This window comes from Lipotes vexillifer, unplaced genomic scaffold (assembly GCF_000442215.2).
Source record: "Lipotes vexillifer unplaced genomic scaffold, Lipotes_vexillifer_v1.1 scaffold149, whole genome shotgun sequence".
In the NCBI taxonomy this organism is placed as follows: Eukaryota; Metazoa; Chordata; class Mammalia; order Artiodactyla; family Lipotidae; genus Lipotes; species Lipotes vexillifer.
The window spans coordinates 1,487,726-1,495,338 of NW_006779962.1; the positions used below are offsets into that span (position 1 = coordinate 1,487,726).

The window sequence follows — 7,613 nt, forward strand, 5'->3', positions numbered from 1 at the left end:
TTATCCTCTGTCAAAACACAAACCAACACACTTTGGGGAGAGGGGAAGAGAAGGAGGCAACACAGTCTAGCCCCACGCGGCTCAGTTAGAGGAGGACACGAGATTTAAAAGCCTCACCCCACTGCTTGCCCAGCTGAGAAAAAAGTCACGGCCCTAACACCCACTTATCAATATCTCTTGTTATATTAAAAAAAATATATATATATATATATATTTCCAGGGCCCACCTGGCTCTACTCCTGCACAGAAAGGGTTAACCTTCAAAATTCAATATCAAGGTCCCGGGATGGGGCTGGTAAGGAGAGGCAGATTGGGAAGGAGGGAGTGCTGAAAACCAGAGAGGGACAAGCCAGTGTGTAACTGGGGCCCTCCAAGACATCCAGAACAGAGAAGGGGGAGGATGCCTATCAGAGACAGAAACCAGCGCTGTGCCAGGGGTTGTCTCACTCCTGTCCCCAGTGTCAAATGCTCTGGAGTGATCTGTCCTTTCAGACACCCCTGTGAGGTCCCGATATCAGGATGCATCCTTTCCTCTCAGTCCCAGCCCATTCAACTCACCACCGAGCTTTTAAGGTCCTAAGAGGGAGCAGCCCACACCCCCCACCCCAAGTAAGAAGCGTGAGGGAAGCTGGAGGTCCTTCCTGGGAGGAGCCACTTCTGGGGTCTCCCTTCAGTGCCTGACCAGGCGGTAAATGTGGTGCTGGGCCCCCCGCTCACTGGTGGAGACCTCGAAGACATAGGTGGTGCAGAGCAGCAGTTCCTGGGTGTCTCTCTCTGTCACCACCTGGAGGATGGTGCAGTTCTCCAGGACACTGGTCATCATGTAGCGCTCGGGCAGCTGCCACAGCTTGTGCGGAAAATTCACCAGGTTCTCACACATGGGTGAGCGCAGCAGGCGGTGCACGAACCTCCCGTCCTCCAGCTGGCACGCTCCGTCTCTACCTTCTCCACCACCTGCTTGCCAAGGAGCAGACCTTGGAGGAACAGGTGAAGGTCATGTGCTCCAGGCTCTCGTACTGGCTGCTCACTCCACAGAAGCCACCACTGCCACCGCCGGCCCCCACATCCTCGCCACTCGGGCCCCAGTTCAGGTCCGCCCAGAACTCAACCAGGAAGAAGGCATTGGGGGGCCCACGATCATACAGCCCCCGCAGACCACCCTTTTTCTCAGGGAATGTGTCATAGGTCTGCCGGACGTCCACACTCTCGAGGGGAGGCGCTCCGGGGCTGGGGCAGTGCTGGCTGATGTGTACAAACAGGTGCCTCTGGTAAGAGTCTGCTCCGCTCAGCCTGCAACACCACCCCACAAGTGTGCGGAGTCTGAGCCCCGAATTAAATTGGAGAGAAACTGCAGGTATTTAGGAGACTCAGTGAAGTCGCCTGAGGGAGCAGGGGTCAACCCAGCGGCCTGGAACCCAGGCTGGGCTCCCCCTGGGGCTGCCAGCTGCCACAGCCAGGATACCATTCTGTGCAACCATTCTGTGCACGAGGAGGTGTCAGGAGCCGCCAACCATCTCTATCCCCGTCCGCTCCCAGTATGTGGGCAGCTGTTCCTCCAGCGGCGGAGGTCAGCTACCTCGAACCATGATGCATTCGGAGCTGTGCCTCCTGCAGAGTACGTCAGCCCAAAGAGGTGTGTGAAACCGTGAGAGTCCTAGTTAGATTTACCACCCTCATAAGTAATGGCATGACTTTATGAAGGAGTTAATGTGGGCCAGGCTGGAGCTGAGTCTGGGCTGGGATCAGGGCTCAGCCTACAGAAGGAAGAGGGCTCAGTCTGGAACTAGGGTATGAAGCGATGAGGGCTGAGCCTGAAGCCTGGATCGGGGCTGAGTCCGGGGGAAGGACTGGGCCCAGCAAGGGGCCCCAGGCTGAGAGGCGGAATTTCTTCCCCAAACAGCCAAGGCCCAAGCCACCCACGTGATCCTCTTTTTGCGCTGCGAGCGGCAAGATATTTTCACCAGCTGCCCGATGCATCCCCCATAACGCCATAAAGCAGAAACTGACTTTGAAATGGCCCTTTCTCTGCCTGTATCCTTGGGCATAAAGTTAAATAAAATGGCAAATCTAAATGCCTGCGACTCTTGAGTTGTCCTCGTGGGGCTGTATCTCCGGGCTGCGTGGGGAGACAGAATGCCACCCTAAACCCATCCTCCTGTGCCACACGGGTGAACGTCGGTGGGGGATGGCAGCAGGGAGGGTGGGCAGCCCTTGGCAGATGGAGCGGACACGTGGGACCGGTGCCTTCCCCTCTGCTGATGCCGGCTCCCAGGGGGACAGGAGAGATGCTGGGTCACCCGAGGGAGGGGCTGCACCTCCGTCCACCTGGGAAAATGGGGAAATACACAGCATCTATTTTGCACGCTCTTTGTAAGACTTAACAGGCACTGAGCAGACTCCCTACCCACAGTAAGTGCTTGTAAATATTCTGCGTGTCTCCGCCGGGTTGAGAACACACGGGGAGCGCCGACGGGGCACTCAGCTGATCCGACGTGTGCGGAGCACCCTTCTCAAACCCAAGTGTGTGGAGGAACCCCCAGAGTGCTGGCTCCACCCCAGGTTCTGAGCCAGCAGACCTGGGAGGGGCCTGAGAACGTGCATTCCTAACAGGTTTCCAGCTGGTGCTACTGGCACGGGGACCACACTCGGAGACCTGCTGTGCTAGAGAAAGCTCGCCCGGTCGCGGTGACTCAGGAGCAGCAGGCGGGTACGGGAGGGCAGGAAGACGGGGCGGAAGGCCTCTCTGCGGCCCAGGCTGGAGGGGACCAGAGGCCTCCGCCTGCGTGGGGGCAGGGAGAAAGGAGGGGCCGCCATGCTTTGGTCCGACCCGGCGCCCCAGCCCTGCCCCAGCCCTGCGCATGCAGAGCCCCCTCGGGCCGGGTACCCTGTGCGCACAGCACGGGGCAGGGCACCCAAATCAACTGCTGCCTGGCCTCAGGCTCCTGCCCACGAGCTCCTCCCTCACGGCAGCAGCCTAGACACACGGCTCCACGTACAGGTGGACAAACCAAAGCTCAGGAAGGTGAGGACCCACCACGTCTTCTGGGCCAGGGAGTGGCAGCTGCTCCCCAAATCCAAATCCTGGGCTTCCTTCCCAAGCCCCTCTCCAACCTTTCTCCCTGCCAACTCGGAGACTGAGCTTCCAGCCAGGTCCCAGGTACAAGCCTTGGTGTTTGGGGGCACATGCCAAACCCACGGTGCCCTTAATCTGGTCCCGACAAGACTGGACCCTCCCCTCAGCCTCCATCCTCTGGACGGCCAGGCCACCCTGTTCCTGTCTCCCAGTGCAGCCCCAGAGGAGGAAAGCCATCAGGACATCATGCTGTCGGGAGCAACTTGGCTTTTATGGATGGCCTTTGCCAAGATCCACAGCCTGGCACAAACAGGCAGATGCAACTCACCAACAGTGAGGAAGGAAACTGGTTACAGGGATGAGCTCCTGGGACCTGCATGGGGAGGGAATGGGGGGTGATCTGGTGACATGGGTGGGAGGTGAGGGCAAGAGCCAGCTGTCAGGAGGGGCTATGGGCTGGCGTAAGGACAGGTGTGATCGGGTACCTGAAACGCTTCCCGTGGAGCAGTGGGCAGACGTGAGCTCAGCGGTGTGTGCACTCAGCTATGTGCCCTCAGGTGTGCGCTCACAGCCATATGAGGAAAGGGCTCAGGGGCTTGTAGAAGGTTTTCCAAAAAAGAGGGACTTACTGTTCCACAAGCAAAATCAAGGGTCAGAGTGTAGCTATGGGCAGGGCTCAGGGGCTCTCTCTGGATCGGGGAGCAGTGATGAGCTGAGCGTCTTGTTGGTCTGGGCTCAGAGTCAAAGACATCCCCCAGCCTGGGTGCAAAATCCTCCATAGCTGGAGTCCAAGGTTGAGCATAGGTCAGGGCAGAGCCTATGCTGTGGACGGCTGGACACTAAGGAGGCAGGAGAACTTAGCAGGGAGTGCCCATGCAGAGCACAGCTGCAGGGCCCAAGCAGCTGGGCGCAGAATAGATGGTGTCCACAGGCAGTGGGGTGGGGGTGGGGGGGATACTCCTCCTTTGACTCAGCCACGCCACTTGTCTACAATTCTGGCTACGGTCACTCAGACCCCTCCCAGCCCGAGGTCAATCCAGCGCACTCTCTGAAGGGCTCGCCAGTGGGCCAGGCTTCTCTGACTCCATTTCCTGCTTCCACCAGACCCACCAGCCTCCACCAGGCCCACCGGCCTCCACCGGCCCCCACCAGCCATCCATTAGCCAAGATGAGTCCCCATCTAGATCCATTCTACGTCACCACCGGCCCTGACGTGCTTCCTTCTCTCTGCCCTCTGCCAAACCAAACGAGGGACACACACCCCAACCCTGCAACACACCACCCCTGAGACCGAGACAGAAGGTGGGGACTTTCGCTGGTGACGCAGGGTAACGACAAGGGCAGAAGAGGGGGCGCTGGAAGCTGCACAGCAGGAGATGCAAAGCTGACATCTGACTTCCTTTTCTAGAAACCTCTTGGTCCCCCTGGAGAAGAGCCTGATTCCAGAGGGAAGCAGGGCAAGCGCCTGGAGCATCCTGGGAGGTCAGAAAGTGAAGGGGGCGGGGCATGAGGGCGGGGCAGGGAGCCGAACGCAGGAGCTCCCCCTGCTGGAGCAGCCCGGAAAAAAGATAAACACCGGGAGTGTTACATTCACCCATAACAAAGCGAACGTCTGCGAGCCCGTACTGGCATTAACAGATAACTGGATAAATAATGAAGTGGAAGAGTAGGGACAAATCTTCCCTAGAGGAGAATTCTAATTAACACATGTAGAAGGGATGAGGGGAATTGAATACCCCGTGAGCACACCGCTGCCAGCAGGACCCACCAATGGCAGCTCAAAATCATGAACAAAAGTTTAAGGAAAAGGAATGCATTGTAAAGTCTCCAATTACTTTCCTCAAAGATATTTATTAGTTATGAAGAGAAAAATAGTAACTTTCCAGTAACTTTTAAAAATAGTAACTTCGCGGGGCTTCCCTGGTGGCGCGGTGGTTGGGAGTCCGCCTGCCGATGCAGGGGACGCGGGTTCGTGCCCCGGTCCGGGAGGATCCCACGTGCCGCAGAGCAGCTGGGCCCGTGAGCCACGGTCGCTGAGCCTGCGCGTCCGGAGCCTGTGCTCCGCAACGGGAGAGGCCACAACAGTGAGAGGCCCGCGTACCGCAAAAAAAAAAAAGTAACTTCGCAATAGAGAAACCCAACAAACACCGGTTTGATGGAGGGATCAAGGTTAACACCGCCTAAGACCTACAGACATCAGGGCCTCCCCACGTGACAGCTGCGGAGGGCGCCTCCCTCCTCTCATATTCCTGCCCAAAATGCAGAGCCTCCATCTAATTGTGAAAAAAAAAAAATAGTTGACAAACCCAAATTGGGGCACATTCTATAAAATAACCGACCAGCACGGTCCCAAAGGCAGAGACATGAACAGAATGAGGGAAGAGCGCAGGCAGAGGGCTCAGGAGAGCAGACAACAAAATGCAACGGGGCGTCTGGGGCGGGATCCACATCGGATCCGGAAACGGGGAAAGGACTTCAGCGGAAAGCTGGGGAGCCCTCAGCGAGGTCTGTGGTTTAGGGAACAGTCTCACACGCACGGTAATATCTTCCCCTTGCTGACTGTATTACAATCAGGTAGGGATGTTAGGGAGGCTGGGCGGGGTAGTATACAGAAAATCTCTGCCCTAGTGTGCAACTCTTCCTTTTATTTTGAAATGATTTCAAGTGAAGAAAGCATCTCCTTGGCCACATTTGTGTGCTTGGACCCCAGCCTGGCCCGGAGCAGCTCAGTCTTCTGTCTGCTTCTCTCCTCCCTTCCCCAACACCCCACGTCCCCCAGCCATCCCTGAGCAGAGCCCTCCCTCCACAAGCAGCTCATTCAGGTGTGTTCCCCAGTGAAAACAGTTTCCTCCCTGACAGGAGAGCTGGCACTAGCCAGCAAAGAAAACTTTCTTACCTGAGAATTGCCAAGCAGCCCTGAGGGGGAGCCCCACACCCACTGCCCCCAGTGGGACCAGTTCCTGGCTCCGTCTGCCATGCCCTAGAAAGATGACATCTGCAGTGGGCAGGCCAGCCCTGGTAGGCATCGCTGTAGCACTGGGCCAACTCCTAGCCACTGGCAGCTCTATTGGTGGCTGCCTTGGGGTCAGGGATCCAACCTGGTCCAGGATGACAGGTCACATGACACAGGCTATAGCAGCCTTTACATAAAAATCCTTTTTGAAAAAAAAAAATGTCTGCCCAAACTATTTTACCGTCTCCCACCTCTCCTTCTACCTAAACCCATCTCAAATTGTCCATTTAGAAATTTCTTCTGAAGGATTTCCCGATGCTCCCCAGTCCCCCTTTGGGGAATCGCCAGATGGCCCCAACAGCCAGAGCCAGAAAAGAGAAAACCCAGCCACCACTCGTGGCCTCATGTCCCCATGCTCCACCCAGAAGGGCCCCCTTAGCTTCCGGGAACACAGAGAAACACTTCAGAACTGTAAGCCTCTTGTCCCAGCCCACGCCTCACCCCAGTCCTCCGAGAACTGCAGTGCCCAAGTCATTTCCATCCAATCAAGGCGGCAGCAGGAGGCATCTGTGAAACACGCCGTATGACTTCACAGTGGGAAATAGATTAATAAACCATTATGATAAGCAAGCTGATTATTAGCATGAGAATGAGGCTCTGGAGCTAATTGAAGCCATCCAGCAAAATGTCAGCGCCTTCTTGGGGTATGAAATATTCATCGCACCCAAGCCCCAACTGGAGAGCAGAGGTTTGTATGTACCTTTCCTTGTATGGCCAATGTCAGACGGGGCTCCTTCCCCTGTGGCAGTGTCAGGGCCATGGCTCAGAGCCACCTACTTACTGGGGCAGTGGACTTCTCCAGAGGGGCATGGGGTTTGGTTACAGATGTGGTCCTTTTCTTGATCCACTTTAAGAAAAGAGAGAAATTCTTGTGAGTGTAGAGAGCTCATGGGATCTCACCTGGGGGAGGCCGTTTGTCCCTGGGAGGTGGGGTTCAGGGATGCCCCTTCTGTTGTATTTCAGCTGTGTTCCCTGAGGGGCCTGCCACATCTGTTCCACAGCCTGCAGCAGTGCCATTCTTGACCCTGGAGTAGCCCTCAGCCACTTCCCTCCCCTGACCTTTCCTTCCCCGTTGCTCGGTCAGCAGCCAAGAGCTCTCTCCTCCAGCCAGGGGTCTTCAGCCAGCTCTAGTCACGGTGGGCGTGCAGGATAGGATGGCGCCACAAGGACAGGCCGGCCCCTGTGTGATGCCTTGTCTCCACTAAAGCCGAGAGCTCATTGCAGGCCAGGAGCCTGTCTTTCTCAGGGCAAGGATGACTCCAGGCGGGATGGCTCCAGGCGGGATGGCTTCGGGTGGGATGACTCAAGGTGGGATGACTCCAGGTGGGATGGCTCCAGACGACTCCAGGTGAGATCAGGGTTCTGGGGCAGGAATACACTTTGGCACGTCCTTCCTCGGGGCCCTGCTTCCTGCCCATGCTAGGGAGAACGTGGGACTCGTGTAGCAGCTGATAGAGAGCCAACAATCAATGCTGAGGGTTTTATTATTATTACGAGTTTCTCCAGCAGAGGCCACATGGAATGCCG

At 56.7% G+C, this 7,613-nt stretch overlaps 1 pseudogene; it reads right to left on the reverse strand.

The window, feature by feature from the left end:
• Positions 1 to 670: 670 nt before the first annotated feature.
• Positions 671 to 7,613, reverse strand: part of LOC103075059 (transcriptional enhancer factor TEF-4 pseudogene) — an 8,362-nt pseudogene continuing 1,419 nt past the window's right edge.